We start from the raw sequence: 20136 nt of genomic DNA, 5'->3' as shown, positions 1-20136 counted from the left end.
CGATGTTGTCTGACCCAGATATATCCATGGAAACTGCAGGGCCCAACGGAAGGCGGGGGGGCTAAAGTTTCATTGTGCGACACTAAAATTAAAAGTGCCACCGCTTCCAACTACTGCCACCAGCTACTAGCCACCCACCAGCCCACTCACTGCCTCCCTGCTCCTACCCGCTGTCTCGGCGTGCCGCTCATTGATTTGGCCTTCGCGTTTCCATAGCTTTCCCGAAAGTGTTGGCCCGACTGCGGGGAGCGGTGGAGCCCTCTAAACCACTGTAGTTCCAACAACGCCGCCCAACCCCAAAGCCATTCGCGAACTCATTCAAGGATAGCAGCTGCGCCGCAGCGCAGTTTTCTTCAAAAATTTTCTATATCTATATCGATACTTTTTATTTATTTCGCTTTTTGTTTCTGCGCTCCTTGCCACCGATGCCGGCCTCCTTCTGCTGCCCCTGCTGCTGCTTGTGCTTGTAGTTGTGCGTCCCGGCGTCGCTGCCTCAGTCGCCGCCGCAGTCGCCGGCGCTGCCGCGGCTCTGCCGCCAACTTCGACTTCGTCTTCCGACCTTGTTATTGTTGTTGCTGCTTTTTTCAATTTTATTTCTCTATATTTTTTACGACGCTCGAAACTACCCTTAATGATGCTGGCTGGTGGATGCTGGCCCCCCACCCGCCACTCCGCTCACCGCTACCCGCTCTCCGCTTCCCGCTCACCTTGCCGCTGCAAGTTTTCCGGTGGCTTACGAGGCGGGAATTGGGGGGTGGGGCGGAAGGGCTGGGGATGGTTCCTAATCGATCACCGTCCGATCGAACTGCGATAGTCCGCGACTGGTCTTCGATGCATGGAGACTGAGAATGGCTTTATCTGAGTTAGAGCCAGATGCCATCGACGGACTGGATGGACTGTCGATGGATGGAAAAGTGGCCGAGGAAGCCGAAGGCTTCGCTTCTAATTTTACATTTTATTGTTGTGCGCCTGTAGTTGCCGCCGTGCGCTCGGCATTTTTCCCTTTTCCGTTTTAGGGGTTCATAAAGGGTTGATTAGGAGGAAGTGGCGGTACATACACACGCAGCGAGAGACGGATTCAGGATTCAAGGATTCAATTGTATTGGCAGCGACTATCCCCCGGCCGCAAACCTCCCCCTGGAAACCAAACCGTGCCCGGTCCAGCGTTAACTTTAATGACCTGAGCATGCCTTGATTTTTGTTGTTTCGCTTTGTGGTCCACAATCTTGAGCCCAGAATCCGTTCATTGCGCCAAGCTTTTTATTGCGGCCAATGCGAAATTATTAATGCGCGCATAACGAGCGGGAATGCCATCGATAGTAAAAGATTCGGCAGTTCTATGCGGTTTATGGCCCCCGGGCTCATCCCATGATAGTCGTCGTCCACGCGTCGCTGGCACTAGCCATTCCATCCCCTCGATTTTGGCCATCGGTGCCCCAAATATCCGAGCAGTTACACCAAACAGAAGAGCGGCATAAGGTCAGATCCTGCACAGCAGTGTAGCCATCTGGGCATCGGGAAATCCGGAAAATGTGGGCCGAGCTGCCGAAGCAAGGAAAAACGTTTGAGGCATAGATCCAGCTCCTCATGGAGTTCCATGCAGGTAGAACCACACCGATCAATGATCCCAGACTATGTAATCCCTTACCCGGGTCGCACACACACTCAGACACACACACACACACACATTGCTAGAGTCTGTTGATGTTGACACAACCATTTAATTTATTTCGTTTTTTATTATATTTTTTTGGATTTTCTTTTTTTTGTGCGCCCATCATCCCCGCGTCTAACTTACACAAAAATCCTTTTACCTTTGTCGCGGCATTTTGGAGCTGTCGCAATCCGCGACTTTCCTCTACCGCCCTACCTCCCTACCTCCCTCCCTCCCTCTGTTTCCCTTCCTCTTTCGGACTAACTAAGTAAACGCGGCCCACGCAAAATGCGTTAAAAAATTAACAAAAAAGAAAAAAATACGAGAAGAGAGAGTGGGTTTTGGGCCAACAACAAAACAGAAACCAAAAAAAGAGAAAAACCTGGAAAACAAGAGAAACTCAATGAGAAAAAACAGAAAAACAAAGTGCAAAAATGTGGCTGAAATAGTAAAAAAAAAAATCACCAAAATGGCTGAAAAAGTTATTTCGACTTAGTTGGTGGCGGCACGGCGGTGCGCGGGTGCGGGGGTGCAGGTTGCGGGGGTACAGTGGTACAGAGCCAACTGGGACTACTGTGGGCTGCCTCTAAAGTTTGTAGCAAAGTTAAAATAAACGGCAACTTGGCATTAGAGACACTTACACACACACACACACACACACAAATGAATGTTAGGCAGCCGCCATATTAATGGCAATTGGGTGGCAATTCTCTGTCTCTTTCCCTGAGTATGTGTGTGTGTGGATGGGTGGGTGGTGGGGGGTGCTGAGCGGGGGTACATGAATATAAAACTTTATTTTTATTTATTCCCTTTTCTGCTGTTCCTCAACAGGCTCCTTTGCCTCCTTTGCCAGCCTCGCCGCACCGCGCACATAAAGCAAAATTTATTAGAAAACATTTCATTCTCATTCGGATGGTCTCGCTCTCCCGCGAAGGTCCTGCGTCCTTCATCCTCCGTCCTTCGTCCTCTGCCTCCCACCAGCTCCTCCGCAGCTACTTCATCTTCTACTTTGCTTTTTGCATGTTTATTCGCAATTGTTGTTGTAATTGTTTTCATTGTTACAATGCCAGCTCCTCTTGCTCCGATGAGTACGAAAAAAAGGTGGCCAAGGACGCGCGGGGGGAAAAGGCCAAAACAAAACAGAGAACCGAATGCCGAGAACCGAGAGCCGAGAATGGAGAACGGAGAACGCTACAAAAATGTGTGGCAACATCTTTAACGTGGCTACAATGGCGTCGGCATAGAATTATTGCTCTGACTGCGGCTCCTGTTCCTCCAGAGCCTCCACCCACCCCCGCCCTCATGCTCCTGCTCCTGCTCCTTTGGAGTCTGGTGTCTATGCTCCACAGCTCCACAGCTCGGGACTCCAGTCTCAGATTCAGTATCATTTTCAGCTGCTGCTGCTGTTGCTGCCGCTTTCCGCCCTGCCAGGCTCCCTGGCATTGTTGTAGGCGTAGCAAGGATCCAAGGATCCGGGGATACAGGGATCCGGGGACGGGGGCGGGAATGTGGCAGGCAACTAAACCCCAGATGGCGCACTACACAAAGTTATGATATAATTTGGATTTCTTTTCGCTAAATTGCTTGTACCAACAATAAATATGTATTAATGTTCGCTGCCGCCCCGCCCCCAACTGCCGCCCTTTGTGCCGTGAGTCCTGAGTCCTGGCTTTGTGCGGCTCTATGTGGCCGTGGCTGTGGCAGTGGCAGGGGCAGTGGCTGTAGCTGTAGCTGTAGCTGTGGCTCTGGCTCGCCTTCTATATTTATACGGGGAGCGCTTTCAGTTAACATTTTTAATAATAGATTAGGGGAGCAGGCAGTGGCAAAGTATTCCTAATCGGGTGCTGCGAGAGCTTCGTCTAGGACTCGCCGCGAAATAAATAAATATAATATTTACATCAATGCAGAGAGCGCATGGGGGTGTAGTGGATGGATGGAATGAATGAACACCACCCAACTAAACACCACCCACTCGCAAAAGCAGTCGCCGAAAAATGTCGGAAAAAGTTGAAAGAATTAAAAAAACAACTGCGCTGGCAGAGGCAGCGGCAGCGGCGGCGACTGCGACTGCGGCAGCGGCAGAGGGGCGACTGATTTACATTTTTAATTGTACGGCCAAAGGGATAAAAAAGTTCTCTGCATACCTACATACCTACATAGCTACGTATACTATATATTTGCACGCACATACATACATACATATGTATATATATGAGCCGGATGGCAAATGGCCCAAACTAGTAGCTTAGATGACGTCAAGGCCTCCCGCAGCCGAGGAGCTGACCCCTCGAGAAGATTCAGGCGACATTAGTCGCTGACTCGCTGTTGTCGTTTGGCGCTGCGCCTGGCAACGCTCGAGATTAAAAATTAGGCAAAGGGTAGTTTAGTGCCGCACACACAGACACCTTCACACACACACACACACGCACACACACCAACACATACACAGAGAAGGGCACATCCATTATGTACCGTGTAATGAAATGAACACACAACACACTCACACACACGCACGCATTATAAAATGTGAGTAGTGTATGCTAATGGCAAACGCTCCCACCCACACCCACACCCCCACCCCCTGCGCTAAGTACAATTTCCCGGATGTAGGGGCGGGGTAGCAGGGGGTGGTGACGCGGGGTGGGGGTAGCAAGCAAGTAAAAATGGAAAATTTGTTTCTACTTTTTCTGTTTTCGCTGTCAGCGTCGGCGATGGAGAAATGCGTGAGGAAAGTACACACACACACACACAGCGATGATTGTGTCTAATGTATGCAAGTGTGCGGATGTGTGGGTGGCACCCCCTTTCTACTCCCACCGCCCTGCCACCACCATCCCCCACCCAAGTCTTATGCCACACGTCGTTTGCAATTTTTCATTTTAATTTTCATTAGCGTTTTTCTCGTTTTTCCTGCGTGAGCTGCGTTTGTGTGTGGCTGTGTGTGTGTGAGTGTGTGTGTGACTGTGCGTGTGTGTGTGTTCGATAGCTGTCTTTTCTCTTTTGTTGCTGTGGGGGCGGGTGGGGGGTGTTACGGACGTCTCTCAAGGCCCCGAACCGAACCGAAAAAAAGAGGAAAACCCGAGGTTTCATCTTGCTGTGCTGCTTCTCCTTTCGGCTTTCTAAAATTCCGCACATGTACTTTGAAATTATGTAATGAGCGTATAAAATGTAAAAATGTTTTGCTGCGCCGCTTAAGTAGTGAGCGGAGACTATGGCGCTCCTTTTCGGCGAGAAGGGGTGCAGCTCGGCGTGCCAGTGGGGGTGGTGGGTGGGGGTTGTGGGTAGTGGGTAGAAGGGCTGTGTCCCTGACAGCGCGAGCGGGAGAGCAAATCAAAGCAGCGACAGAAACAGCAGCAGCGAAACTTTGCGCTCGCGTAATTTTTCAATTTGGCAGCGGAAATTGCCTAGGGAGGTGACGCACACACACATACCCACACACACACACGCACACACTGGCATGTGTGTATGTCTTAACCCTCGTGCTGCCGCTGAAGCTGACGAAGCTTTGCGGAGCTCATGTGGCAGCTCCACCGCATCCTCTGGCTGCACCCCACCTTCCGCCCACACCGCAGCTGATGCTTTTTCTAATAATTAATTTAAAACTTTTTCTTTTAAACTGAGCACACCCCCGGCCACTGCGCCCCTCCGCATGTGGCATGAATTTTTGGAGGCGCTACTAATTAACATGAGCGCAAAGGGCACGAGGCGGTTGGTGGAGGCGGAAGGCGGAAGGGGGCAAGTCCTTTGCAAAGGCGGAGCAAAGGAAATCTTTACTCCGGACAGTCGCCATTTTGCTGACTCACACACATGCTCACAACTAATTGACCTCCCCCGTTTGCAACCCTCCCACTGATTACTTTCACCATTAAACAAGCGCTCATGGTGAAGAAGAGACCCCTGAACCCTGACCCCGACCCCTGAACCCCGACCCCGGCCCCGACCCCGGACTTACCATAAGCCACAAGTCAACACACTCACATGCGATTTCATAACCTCTCGAGCACCATGGTTAACCCCTGCCCCGCCCACCAATCGTGTTGTTTTTGTCCCAAAAGTGAGCGATTCGAAAGCGACAAAATAATCGGCATTTTATAACCTATTATCCGCCACCGGGGGTTGCGTGTGTGTGGTGTGGGCCGACCCCTGACCCCTGACCTCGTAACATATCCCATTGCCGGCAAATGCAAATCATGCCAGCCGCAATCCTCACGAGCAGTGGGCCATGTAAATGAGCCTAACCCTTTCGCCTAACCCCTGACCTTGCAACCCCTGCCCAAACCGGAATCGGAATTGGAATTGCCCAACCCCGGCCCCGGCCCCAACCCCAAAAACCAAAACCATCCCGAACTCCACCCCGAGGGCCAACGCAAGGCATAACGTATGTGGAAATCTTTGACGAAACACTTAGCGAGAGACATGGCTGGAAACCCGTTTGACTTGACGCCCCAATAAGTGATAGCGCTCATGACGGCCCGACTGGTTAACTGGTTATGTCCTGTGCTGTCTGAGCTGAGCTTTCCCCTTTCGTCCTATCCTGTCTCGTCCTGTGTCCTGTGCTGTCCTGTTTTGTCCTGTCTCGAGTTGAAAGGGCAGGGGTCAAGGGTTATACGACACCACCAAACACACACATGCGGGTCGGTTCGTCGGGTTAGTTTGGCATTGGGATTGGGATCTGAATCAGATTCAGAATCAGATTCGGATTCGGATTCGGACTCGGAATTCGACTTTTCCCATTTCCATCTCTATTTCCATTTATTTTCACTTACTCTCTGCTTTGTTTGCTTGTCAACATTGTCTGCCGGCTCGTCGTTGTCCTTCAGCCGCGCCATGTGTGTGTGTGTGGTGTGTGGTGTGCCTAGTGCCACAACAACTTGTCTGTGTCTGCGGCCAAATGGGCGACGCTTTTCATTCGGGGTAGAAAATGATGAAAATTTCCATATTATCGAAGTTCAACTGGAACTGGCGGCGGGGCAAGGAGGAAGCGGCAGACAGGCAATGTGTGATAATTTGTTGATTTGGGCCCGTTGAGCTGAGCCGGGCAACTTGTTGCATACCTCCGGGCGCAACAATGCCAACAGGGGGCGGACGGGGGGGCGTGGCTGAAATGGCTGAAGTGGCCTCGCCGTGGGAGTGGCTGAGAAATGGAGACGGTCGACTGTCGGTCCGCATGTGTATTTTGATGCCGGACGTCAAGGACACGGCAAAAGACGTTGTCTGGCATGCCCGTCCCCTTCGCTCGCTCCGTCTGTCTGTCAGACTGCGTGTGTGCGTGTCTGTTTGGGTGTGTGTGTGTGCGACTGGGTGAGTGTGTTAATGTATTCATTGCCTGGCCGGGAACACAGAGCCCGGACACGCCGCTTGCCGGATACCGGAAGTAGTAGTCAGCAAGCCATAAAAACTTAAGGAACACACTGCCACACACATATGGACACAAGAAGCAGGCGAGGCAAGGATACAAGGAGTGTGAGTGTGAGAGTGAGAGTGAGTGTGAGTGTGAGTGTGTGTGTTCTTTTTTCGGGCATCACATATGCTCTTGACTGGGTGACACACCCACACACTGGCAGAGGGGCACAGACACACAGACAGGACGTTCATTTGTGCTAGCTGCGGAGGGGGCGGGGGGAAGGTTGAAGCAGCTCGCCTTTTCCTTTATCTTCATTCTTTTTTCTTTTCTTTTTTTTTGGCCAGGACGAAGTGAAAGTGAGTCACATGCCATGACGACAGCAACAACAAGCAGGAGGGCGCCGACTTCACTTGCTTGGTCAATTGCCATGTGTGTGTGTTGGTGTTTGGGTGTGGGTGTGTGTTATGGGAGTGGGTGTGGGTGTGAAACGACCTTGGCCTTGCTTTCGCCTTTGTCGCTGTCGTTGTCGTCGCCTTGTGCGTGTGTTGGGCACTGCCTGCTTCCCCTTTGTCTGTCGTCCTGCGTCCTTCGTCCTTGACTCTGCTCCTGTAATTTTATGCGGATTATCACTGCTCACCCACCGTACACACACACCCACACCAACACCCACACCCACAGAGGTGAGACGCGTGTGTTTGTCAGACAGACAGGTAGACAGACGGTGGGTGGCCCCCCTCAGCACCTTCCAGTCTGCCTCCCAAGATGGCAGCTGCTGCTGCTGCTGCAAGGTCAAGTCTCGAGCCATCTCAACTCGGCTCGGTTGCCAGGCAAGGCCACAGGCTGGTGGGCGGTGGGTGGTCGGTGTTGGGTGTTGAGTGTTGGGTGGTGGCCAGGAGGGAGGTGTGATGGAAAAGCCGGAAGTTAAAAGTCCATGGCAGTCGTGGCAGCATCAGCAGAGCTTGGGAAAAAACAACAGCCACGAGAGCGAAAAAACGACAAACACTTGAGAGTTGGCATGGACAGTGTGGATTTTAATTTCAATGGCTGGCCTTGGTCTTGCTTGGGTCCTGCTCTGCTCCTGCTCCTGCTTCTGTTCCTGGTCGTGGTTCTGGTCGTGGTCCCCTGCCATCCGCTCCGCCCACCACCCACCAGCCAACACTCCCCACCCACCATCCTCCTGGAATGTCTGTGTCCGCGTTCGTGCTTCCATTGTCTGTCGCTCTGTCGGTCTGTGTGTCTGGGATCTGGGGTCTGGGGTCTGGGTGTCTGGGTGTCTGTCCCCCGACAAACTCCTTCGCGGTGGCCACGCAACGTCCTTGGGCCGTGGCCCACTCGAAGGAGCTGCAAAGACGGAAATGGGTGGCTTGCCTTTCTCTGGGTCACGGCACCTGTTGCAGGGCTGAGAAAGATGCTACCCGGAAGCATTCGACTTGGATGCTGGCAAGCTGTGGCTCTGCAATGCATAAGCTCTAATTAATAACTTCGAGGGCTGCGGACTCAATACGATTGTCAATAACAATTACGGCCAGTTGGTACTGCACCGTATATATAGTTTTATGCCCGCTCATACGTTTGATTTTTAATTGAAAAACTTTGCTGCTCTCGAACATTGAACACGAAAATGCAATAAAGCGCCTCGCCAGTGCGCCATCCCCCCATTCCCCCCATTCCCGCACTTGTCTTAGGCTGGGCCCCGGATCCATTAATGCCGCTCAACCCCAAACAACCTGCTAAACTTTGCACGAGAAATTACAAGCTCAAATGCGCCGCAGGAAGATGCAGCAACATTAAAATGCAAAATGAGAAATGGCAGCGGCTTTCAAACAATAGCAAAAAACTATCAAAACTGACTTTCTACAATTTACACACATGTCCAGACACACACACACACACACATACACGCGAGCCAGGATATAACAAAGCAATACAAAGATACAGATACAAGTGCAAACGAACGAAATGAGTGGAAAAAATGTATAATTATTTTAATACAAAAGCAAAAAAAACACATAGCGACAACAAAAGCGAAATTGCATTAACAATGCAGTGACCCCGCCCCCAACCGCCCATTCCGCCCACCGAAAGCCACATATAGTGCACATAGTGTGGCGGATAAGGAAAAAATAGATACAAACACACTCACGCGCAAGGATAACATTATGTGGAGCGGCAGTGCGGAGTGGTGAGGGGGTTCAGGGGGCAAGCAAGAGCAAAAAAATACCGCGCCAAATTATATTATAATTATATTTAAAATGCTGCCGACGGCCCCGCTTGCCAGCCACGCCACGCCCCCTTCCTGCCGGTGTCCGTGGAAGTGGAGGCAGCCAAGTAGAAAAAATTACTAATAATTTTGACGAAAAACGAAAAAGCCGGCTAGCATTTCGCCATACACTCGTACTCGTGTGCAGAGTGTGCGGCGTGGACAAAAAGCCAACAATATCCGGACTGCGGACTCCGGACTCCTCGTTCCTTGGCTGGCGCAATACCCTTCCCCGGATTATCGATCTCAGTGCGATGCTGAGCAGCAACTCAGTGCGTATATGATCAATTCCCGTGCACGAATTCTTAGGGCGAGTTCTTGAAGACGGAGGCACTGCTCCGCAGGGAGCGGGCATGAGTGGATGGAAAGTAAATGAGATTTCGCGCTGCGGCCGGGCCTTCTAACTGGGCGGACGCAGAAGGGGGCATAATATGCATCAAGCGGCCACAGCAGTGACATTGGTGGCGGAAGGGGCAGTAACTGGCGAATAAATTTCAAGCGCTCCGGGAACACGTATCACGTATACGCGATGTGTAACACGGCTGCCGCAGTGCAGCCAAACAAACGTTTAAACGAGGTGGCCCCGGGTGCAGGGTGCAGGATGCAGGGAGCGGGGAGGATTAGGAGGTCCTGGCCACCAGCCAAAACTGATGCTAACTATAATTTGCACTGGTTGTTGTTGCCAGTGTTTTAATTTCATTTGCCTACCCTGCAATCCCTGGGTGATTCACGACCTTTGCGCGTTTCCCAGCCACGCTTTTCGCGGGGTACTCGCAAATCGAAGCCCCAAACCGGCATTCGCTCACTCGATTCGTGCCGCTTTGTTGGCTTAATTTCGGCGTTTTTCTCGCTTTTTGCAAGTAATTTATGTATTTATTATTTTTTACAAGTCGTATTTAGTTGGCCGGAGGAGCGCAGCTCGCATGTATGCAATTCATTTCACTCGGTTTGCTTTTGGTTTCGCTCGCGCCCTGCGCTCCATTTTCAGTTTGGTATTTAGACAAAAACCCAATTGCGGCCCTAACTGGCTTTGGCATAGACAATATGGCTATGGCTATGGATATGGATGGCATGCCTGAATTTATTACAAATGCAATTTGTTCGATTTATCTTTACAGGCCGTCCGCCTAAGAGGATCACACCACACTGCCGGATTCGAGGACTGGAGCACTGGAGCACTTTAGGACTGGAGGATTGAAGGAGGAGCCGAAATGCGGGTAATTCAATCAGGTAGGCTTATTCTTTTAATTACTCGTTCACAACCGTCGAGCAAAAGATAAGGCAGCAGCAGCCTTGAAGTCGGTTTATCTGGCTGGCTGGCTGGTTGGCTGGTTTGCTGGTTGGGTAAGGGGCTGATTCTGAAGCCAAGGCCACGAGGTTATCCCCCACCGCGACCCCAAGAATTCGTTATCCGTCTTATCGGTTGGCTGTGACAAATATTAGTATTAGACGGAGACTAGATGCGGCCACAGCGAACAGCAGTTTCGTTAAATCAGACTCCTTTATTCGCGACCCCAAATCGCAATTTGCATCTTCTGTCTCTGGCGTGGCATTCCATCATTCCATCATTTCCATTTAGCGGAAATCTCGGCTCAATGTGGATCTGGCTTGGGTTCGCCCCCGCAATTGCCAATCTTTTTATATGTACGCGAGTATGTATGTTCGGGTAATACTTTGCAACTTGGCTGCTTTCGCCGTGTGGGCGTGCTGTAAAATTTGTGTCTAAACGCAAAGCACGGCGAAAGGAATAAAATAAATGTAAGGGGAGCTGCCGGTTGGTTGTTCGTTATTCGCTATTCGTTGTTCGTTGTTGCTTGTTGGTTGTTGGTAGTGGGACGCAGTAGTAGTAGGATGTTGTTGTAGGGCTGTGGGACAGCCAGCCCGGCAGCGCAACCGTTCAATCAACACCCCATTTGACTAACAACAACGACGACGACGAAGACGACAACGACAACGACTGCGAGGGCAGATGATGCCTCGGGGGGGTGGTGGGTTGCCTGCTTGGGTGGCCTATTCGCCCCGTCCCCTTGTCCCCCCACAAACACTATTCTAACATTCGCGGAGCTATAAAAATATTTTTTAACATTTCTCGCGCGAACATTTTCTTTTTCGCGTCTTCCTCTTCGTTCTTGCGCTCTTTCGTCTGGCCCTGTCCTTGCCCTTGCCCCGCTCCTCTCTCCCCACTCCTTCCCCTACCCTTTGCTTCCCCAACAGCCACCACCCACCGCCTACCGCCCACTGCTGGAAAAGTTTGCGTCTGTTTGTCTTCAGAGCGCGGAGATTGGGGTTTTGGGCGGAAGGTCGCTTAGGGTTCTGAAAGGGGGGCGGGGGGATGGGGGCTTCTTGCGCTGCTCTCCCCTCCCTTCCCCCTTCCCCCTTCGCCAACTCAAAAAGAACGTAATGAGAGGCGCCCCCTGTAGGGCGTCCCGAAAAATACACAAGCGAAAATAGAGAGAGAGCGACGGCAACCAAAAATAATAATAATAATGAAAAGTTTACTGCATAGAAAAGAGCAGGCACAAAGTATTGCAAAAAAAGAGCAGAAGGAGGAGCAGAAGCAGGAGGAGAGGAGGAGGAGGACGGGCGGCTGAGGGAGGCGGGCCATGTATTTGAAACTAAACTGCAAAATAGAAGAAACAGCTCGTTGGTTTGGGGCGGGGGAGCTCTGCTCGGCTTGACTGCACATTAACTTGATGCTCCTCCTGGTACCGCCCCACCCCCCTGCGCACTCTGCATAAAGAAAGTTGTAACTATGAAAATTTTATAAATTCCGCAAATTTTCCGGCGCTAAGAAAGCCGAGTCTTGAGTTAAGAGTAGCGACGTTGGGGCCGGGCGGTGGAATGGAGCCGCTTACTTCGGTCGTTGGGGGCGACGCTTGTGAGGATTGGATTGGAGCCAGACCAGACCATACCATACCATACCACACCAGGCCATACCAGACCAAATCCGACCGCCTTTGATAATGTGAGCGCTGGCATTTGCCCACCAGCCTCATAGTTGGCAAACTTTCGCAGCGCTCAGAGTTGTGCAGTTGAGATGGGCCACTTGAGGGGCGTTTCTTTGATGGGATTGCCGCCGAGGCGCGGATTAAGTCGTAATGCTTGGCCACCGCACTAGTGGCTGCTTCTAAAGCGTTTTAGCTGCGATGAACTAGATGGCTAGTTGGGTCGATCGAGGCAGTAAACAAACGCAGCGGGCGGGGGGAAGGTGGTGTAGAGTCTTTGGCAAACGAGAAATTTCAATTCAATAAAAGTTAATAAGGATGTCTGGTCCGGGGTCTAGTGTTGTGGTGGCCAAGGAAGAAGACACTCCGCACAGTCGATTGAATTATTTAATAAATTAATTGCGCAAATGAAGTTCGAGGCGAGGCGAGGCTAGGCGCGTCTCGTCCCGGCCACGCCCACATCCCGATTGGCGGCCGATAAAGCAATTAGGCAATCAAGTGCTCAGTCGGCAGCTGCATTTCCCGGGGGGCACTGCAGCCCCTAATCCGCCATCCGCCATCCACCATCCGCCATCCGCGACTAGAGGCTGATGGGGTTGCGAACGCGTTCTAAGTCCCCCTCTCTTGGTCCTCCAATCGCCGCCCATTAAACTTAGATTCGCAAAAGGAAAAAATAGGAAAAAAAAAAGAAAGCGGCAAATCGATCGATAATTTTTAATGTAGTCGTATTTCTTTTTAAGCACTCGCTATTACCTTTTTGGCTGCCTGCCGCCCCAAGTTTCAGTTCAGTGGAATTTGGCTCAGTTCGGTTCGGTTTGCTTCGGTTCGGTTTTCTTTTGTGCGCTCCCTTTTTAATATTTACCCAATTCATCAAAAAATAAGTAATTATAAACTTTTCAGTTTTTCTTCTGCCGCCTTGCGTCTACGCTTTCTATGTGTGTGTGTGTGTTGTGTGTGTGTATGTGAGTGAGTGAACGTTTCCCTTTTACAAAACGCTTTTCTTTCCCTCTTCTCGAAAGGCTGTGCACACAGCTTCGATGTCGATGTCGATGTCTTCCCCTTGAAGCCGCCACCCCAAACCGCCCACCACCAGCAGAAACCGCTCACTCCCCCTCCCCCCTGTCCCCCCCTCAGCCATCACGCGCCGCTGTACGCGCAAAGTAGAAAAAAATTGGAAACAACCCCGAAAAAAGAAAGTTTTTGTTGTATAAGCGAAAAACTAAGCTTCTATTCAAATTCTACGCCATCGAGTGCTTCGTTTTTATTATTCATTCATTCCGTTCTCAACCTCGTGCCCCATCTCCAGCCCCTCCCCCCGCCCCCCCACAGCCTTTGTTGTTGTATTTTTGGCACAACCAAAATGAAAGCACAAGGAAAAAATGGGAAAAGTAAAAAGATGAAAAATGTAAAGAAAGAGGAAAGTTTCCGATTACAGTGGGGGAGGTTCGAGACAAGGGGCTGTGGGTGGTGGGCGTTGGGCGGTGGGTGGCAGTCACTGTATTGTAGGCCCGGCACAAAGCCAAGCACTAGTCCCCCGCCCACTTTCCGCCCTCTCCGCGACACACACACACACCCAAACTGACACACACACAGAGAGAGAAGCAAGGAGCAATACATGCGCGTCTTTTGAGCATAAGTAGAATATAAAAATTTTGCGATTATGAATTTGAATAAAAACGATACGAAGGCAGCAGCAAGTACGCAGTCGAGATTCTGCCTCTGCCTCTGCTTCTGTCGCTGCCGACGCCTCTGTCCCTCATCTTCTGGGACGCTCCTTGGGTGGATTGTGGATTAGAAGCTGCCACGGACAGAGGCGTGGCAGGGGGTTTAGCCCAGTTAGCCCGCGAGCACGCACAACTCGGCCACAAATAATATTCTCAATTTAAAACTCTTTTCTACTTGGGTTAGTAGCTGAATGAATGTTCTCCATTGCTTTTACCCAGTAAAACTATGTTTTTTCTCCTGAAAGCTGATTTTCCTACAGTGCCAATTATTAGAGATTTTTTTTTGCGTTGGTGAAGGAAACTTGTGGTTCTTAGTGGCTTTTTTCGCCACTGATTTTGGCAACTATAGTCTTTACAGCCATCCCTCTAATCCAAAGATTCTACGCCCACTGAAGCTGCTGCGGGTAAATAGTCTGCGCTGTAGTTGTTGCCCCTACTTTTCCGATTTCGATTTTTTTGGTACATTACATTTTTCATTCGTCCCCCTGCCGCTGCCGCTGCCGCCTCCCCTGCCCCTACCCCTGCCCCTGCCCCATGGACCCCATTTGTCCCGCTCCCCGGGCTTAAATCACAAAGGCATCGTCGATCGCAGTCGACTTTGCTGCCGTGGCATAATAATAACACAATCAATAATAAGGGGGAGTGGCGGGAAAATGTGAAATAGTAGTAAATAGAGGATTGCTGTATTAGAGGCTGGTGCCGCGATGTGTGCGCCGCAGGAAGAAAGGCGTTGGGTGAGGGGCGGTGGGCGTTGGGTGTTGGGTAACTGAACAAGGACGAAGACGCAGTCGAAGACGAAGACGATACTGCCGACGAAGACAGCGACAAGCGACAAGAAGATGGCGGAGTCGACGTTGGCAAATGTTTAAGCTAAGGATTAATATTTTTATTTTTTGTTCGCCTTTTTTAGAATTTCGTACTTACATACGAGGCAGTTTTCCCACTTTTCCTCGCTGCTCCTTTCCGCCTGTCTCTGTGTGGGTGAGTGTCTTAGGTGTGTGTGTGTGTGTGTGAGTGTGTAAGTGTATGCGAATATCAAAAGGATGGCGGGAAGGAGACAGTGCAGATGTAGCAGAAATCTTTGTAAGCACTTTTCACTTCTGGAAATTTCTTTTTGCCGCTTCTGGTTAGCTCCTCCCCTGCATCCCCCTCATCCCCTTCCCCTTTGCCGCCCACTTTCCGCCCTCCTCCAAAGGACGAAATGATGAATAGAGTTACACAAATAAGAAAGCAAGAAGGATGTCTGCCGTGCCGTGCCGTGCGGTGCGGTGCGGTGCTGTGCTCTGCTGTGCGTGTGTGTAGTTCAAACATGTTTAAAAATTTCTATAACGACGCTGGCTTTGATAAGTGGTGGAATGGAATAAACAGGAAGTGGACGGGGTGATTGGAAGGATGGGGACTGTTCGGCAATATCTTCTAGTTCCTTTTTTTAATATTATTTGGATTTGACGTTGTTCCTTGCTGTTGACGGGGAAGGGCCTGCTTTTCATTAAAATTTTCCCCAGTCACTTGGCAGCGGCGGGAGTCGGGGGGCGAATGATTGATAGCTTCGCTGCGGAGGAGTGCTCCTCCCGATTGTCATTCGCGTGGCAGGACGGGAAGATGGCGAAAGTAGAGGCGCTTCAATAGCCGATGATTTGGCCAGGCTCTATCGCTATCACTGTCACTCCCACTTCCACTCCCACTCTCTCTTTCTGTCTCTCTCTATCTATCGCGGGAGAGAGCGTGATAAAGGGACCGCATTGCTCGTGTGCACGAGATACTAAATTTAGCGTTCAGCGATCACTGAACTGCGCTTATCAGCCTGGATTGGCTTGGATTGGATGGCCCAGCTCGGGGCGAGAGGGGCGGAGAAGGGGAGCGGATCGGATCGGAACGGAGCGCTGTGTTGTGTTGCGTTGCGAACTTCTAATATTGCCGGCGAGTCATAGGCGGAGAGTCATTGGCTGAGCGCCGGAGTCATCGGCCGTCGCATTGAAATCATCATGACCGTGTCATGATCATGATCATGATCATGATCACCAGTTCGATTTGGGGGTCGTGATTCATTGCTTTTGGCCAAGTCAATGCTCCGACGCATCTAAGCGCCCGGTACCGCCGGAAAGCTTCCCCCGAAGAAAGTGGGGAGCGGAGAGCGTGGAGCGGAGAACGCGGAGAATGGAGAACTGAGAATTGAGAGTGCAGAGTGTAGAATGGGGACTGCAGAACGGGGAGCGCAGAGCGCAGAACAGCGACCGTCGCTGCCGCCGTCGCTGCTTAGTGAGATCACCAGCACGGCATGCGAATTTATATGTGCATGTGCATACCCACGTCCACACACACACACATACACACACTCGCACTCACATACACACATGCACGGTATCGCTCTCTGTTTAACTTGTTTGCTATCTTTCTACATCGCCCCTGCCGCTTCTCCGCCGCTCCGCTGCCGCCCCTCTGCTGCCCCTCTGCTGGTCCTCTGCCGCTCTGCCTTGGCCATGATCGTTCGCTCGAGTCGTTGGTCGGGGGTCAATGACTGCCAAAAAAACACACAGAATTCGCCGTTGTTGTTTTTGACTTTTGTAGCGCACAAACTGAATAGTCAGGCGCACACACACACACCTATGCACTCATACACTCTTGCAATGGCACTGCAAGGGTGTGGGTATGAAGGCGTACAAGTGCCGCTCTTGGCGAGTCTTCCCGCTCGCCCTCCGCTCGTTTTCCCTGTTGCCTATGCAGTTGCGCATTTTTTCGTAGGCGTTTGCTATATAACATACGGACATGTGTACATACCATATGTATGGGCATATAGGCATATAGGCATATACTTGTCCAAATCGAGCCACATACTATATGTTTTATACTGCGTTTCATTCGCTGTATGGAAACAGTTTCGCCAGTTTGGTGTGGCCTTCCCTTGCCCGTATGCTGTGTCATTTAATACCCGAAATTCTAGTCTAACCGGATACAAGGTTCGTTGCATTATTTTGCATTTGCATCGAGGAATACTTGTCCGTTTGAGCGAGCAGTTATGACAGCGGAGATAGGGGATACGGGATAGGGAATCGTCCATGGGGAATGGGGAATGGGGAATCGTTAGGACTGGTGATCGACAGCAACCCTTCTTCGGTGGCTGACTTCTAATGGCGGTAACCGCGTCGGCCAAGAAGGACTGGGCCATGTGGCGTATACTTGATAATTGCTTTAATGACAGTCCTCCAATCTCGGCGCCATCTGTTCCCTGGGCTGCAGCTTAACTCTTCTGCTCGCTGCCCGCTGCTCCTGCTGGAAACTGAAACTGAAACTGGTTTCCAGTAGAACCACTGCAGATTAGCCGATCCTGGGGGCTGCACTCGTCCATCTACTAAACTCGGGGTGGAACCCCTTTGCGTCCCGATCTTGTGCCCTTTTCCGGGCTGCTGGCATTTTTCAAGTTGCTTTCTTTCGTTCGCATGTGTAATTTGCTATTTGATATTTTTCGCAACTGCTCGTGTGTGTGTGTGTGTGTGAATTCGTTTCGGGTTTTTGGATTTCATACTCAAACGTCGTCAACGTTGCATGTGTGCTTGTTCTCCTTCGGTCGTTTGCTCATTTTTTGGCAACTGCAACGCATTTCTACACCCGATCACTCACACATACACATTAAGAATCTGGAGGCTTTTAGTGCAGCTTTTGTTGTTGTTGTTTGTTTTGGTTTTGTTTTTGGTTTTGCTTTTGGTTTTTGGGCTTTTGTTTGGATTCAGCCTTTTGTGCCCATGTGTGTGTGTGTGTGTATGTGTGTGCCAGAGAGTGAGATGTGTTTTGTTGTTTGGTTTCGGTTTTGGTTGGGTCATTGAACTGGTTGTGCTCTTTGCCTAAAAACAAAAAATTGCAGTCCCCATTCGAAAGACTGCGTGAATTTTTCCCTGGAATTCGCCCGATCGCAGTGGAGATGGAGATCGGTTGGAATCTCTGGGAAGCAAGGGGGTTAAGGGAGGGGGGATTGGTTGCAAACAGTAGAAGTAGGAAGTGAAATTTCACAAAACACACAGTGCTCGACTTTGAACTCTGGATACAGTTTATTGTTCATGGATGAGAGCACATGAAAGTCGACAAATTGTTGTACGCGACAGTCGTAGAGTTACACATCCTTAATCTTCTCACCGATGAGCGAGTGATAATTAATCATATTGCTTAAATTATTTCAATCAACCAGGAAAATGTAAATCTTTATGAATAAGAAGTAATGGGGAAGCCAACAAACAAATAGTTACTCTAAAAAATACATTAATCTTAAGCACATACAAGTAAGCCCGGCGAACTACCGAATTTTCAATATTTTTCCTATAATAACGAATAGTGCTGAATTTGGACCAATTTTGTTGTTTATTTATATAAAGTGGAATGAGGTAATTGACACAAATGGGAAGGGTTATGATACTGAGTAAGTGCTATTCGCTATTAATCACTTGAATCCATATGGAGAACTTTTTTGCATTTACTTAAGATAAAGGTGATTCATAGTGACGTAAACAGAGATCAAATTCCGCGGTCTACATAGACTGTTAACTGTGATCTTAAATTGTGGTGGGGAAAGTGTGCACCCTACCCCGTCGCCTTGCGCCACTGTGCCTCGCTTGAATTTCATTAAATTCGCGGCTAATTAATAAGGAGCGATTTAGAGCGCATCGCGCAAATTGAAATTAAATAGCTGACATTAGTGGTTGCCCTGTTCAGTGGGTTGGCCCTTCGGCCGCCAAACTGCCACGTCCAACCACATGCGATGTGCAATTAGAAGTAGGGAGTAGGCAGTAGGGAGTAGGGACGAGGACCTCGGCGATTGTTGTGCAATTGACTCCTGGACACTGCCGCCCTTCCGCAGGACCCTCGCCGCACATCCCGGCAGGCAAACTTTGTTGACTCTGTCCTTGTTTGCACTTTTTTGTGGCACCCCTTGCAGGCTGCATGTGTGCGTGGGGTCCTGGCTGTGTCTGTGCCTCGTGGCAGGATGGAGCACACTGGGTTGTGGGCTGTGGGTGTGGGCGCAATGCAAAAGGATTGCATTGAGCACGGGCGGGAAGGAAGGTGGCAGTGTGTGCTAAGCGCCATTTTAGTGGCTGCATGCTTTTTTATGGCTACATCCTTTGCATCCCGGCTGGTAAGAGCAAAAACGCAGGAGCAAAAACGGAAGCAGGCTCCTTTTTTGTTCGCATTGGCCGACGTGGCCGAGTGTTAAAAATGATAAAGTGAATGTTTTGCTTTCCCCTGGTTATTGTTGTTATAACTTTGTAATTTCTGACGCCTGACAGAAGCAAGTTGGTGGGTACATGATATGAGATGAGAAGAGAAGAAAGGAGCAAGCTGGGAGCCTACTTACCTTGGGTGTCCTGTGGCTGGGCGCTTGGCATGCGGATGCGATGCGATGGATACAACTGGCACTCACGCACTTGATTCTCAGTTTGTTCTGTATTGGGTTGGATTGGTATGGCTTGGGTTGTGATCTTAGTTCAGTTTTGATTGCTGATTAGACGTCACTTTGCAGCGGCTTGGTTAATTCTTTGTTATTCACTTGAAAAAAACAGTTTCTCAGCACTCGAACAAAAAAGGCGGTTTGGGGGAGGACGTGATGATGGATCCACGTTGCTCGCTCCTTTTCAGGGTGCGGCGGACTGTTTCTGGCATTGCACTGGCACTGTTGAAGGTGTCCTGATGGTGTCTATGTCCTGTTGGCTGCTAGGCCTCACTTGCACTGAATTTGCACACTTGAGCTGTACTGTCTGTCAATGAACAGGGTGAAACTGAGGCGAACTACGGCTGACTGAATTGGCTGGGCTGACTTGGTTTGATTTATTTTGGTTGGGCTGGCTCTGGTTATGATTCTGATTCAGATTCTGATTCTGGTTCTGGTTCTGGTTGGCTCTTTGGAACGTCGCACGTCCAATCCGATAGCTAACTGATGTTCATCTAAATGGTTCCGAACTATACGAAAAATAATGTTGCCCAGAAAATGTGTTTTTGAGATCAGCGTCGCTGTCGCAGTCGTCGCAGGCTGAGGCTGAGACTGAGGCTTCAGCTTCAGAATTTGGCGCTGATGTCCTCAATGTTGGTGTATTACATATATATTTATACACATACTATCTGTGTGTGTGTGTGTATGTGCGTGTGTGTGTGTGTGGCGGCCTGCAGTTGTCAATGCTCCAACGGCAACGGCAAAGTCGCTTCTGAGCCGCTGCACTGCTGGCCTG

General features: G+C 50.3%; 2 protein-coding genes across 9 annotated transcripts in view; one reads left to right on the top strand and one right to left on the bottom strand.

The window, feature by feature from the left end:
* The window catches only part of LOC122624497 (broad-complex core protein), an 81806-nt gene extending 61967 nt beyond the window's left edge, over positions 1–19839 (bottom strand). Inside the window, exon 1 of one of the 6 annotated variants that reach the window (XM_043804091.1) lies at positions 19269–19839. The gene's annotated coding sequence lies outside the window, so the exon portion shown is untranslated. The remainder of the gene's footprint in view (positions 1–19268) is intronic. The other 5 variants (XM_043804093.1, XM_043804092.1, XM_043804096.1 and 2 more) reach the window with 5 other exon arrangements.
* LOC122624494 (mucin-5AC) overlaps positions 1–20136 on the top strand; it is a 97798-nt gene that overhangs the window by 24308 nt on the left and 53354 nt on the right. For all 3 annotated transcript variants that reach the window (XM_043804079.1, XM_043804078.1, XM_043804080.1), the window contains exon 3: positions 10377–10488. The gene's annotated coding sequence lies outside the window, so the exon portion shown is untranslated. The remainder of the gene's footprint in view (positions 1–10376; positions 10489–20136) is intronic.

Source organism: Drosophila teissieri, chromosome X (genome assembly GCF_016746235.2).
Source record: "Drosophila teissieri strain GT53w chromosome X, Prin_Dtei_1.1, whole genome shotgun sequence".
Taxonomy (NCBI): Eukaryota; Metazoa; Arthropoda; class Insecta; order Diptera; family Drosophilidae; genus Drosophila; species Drosophila teissieri.
Note: the sequence above shows the minus strand (reverse complement) of the source record. Positions and strands in the feature narration are given on the sequence as shown.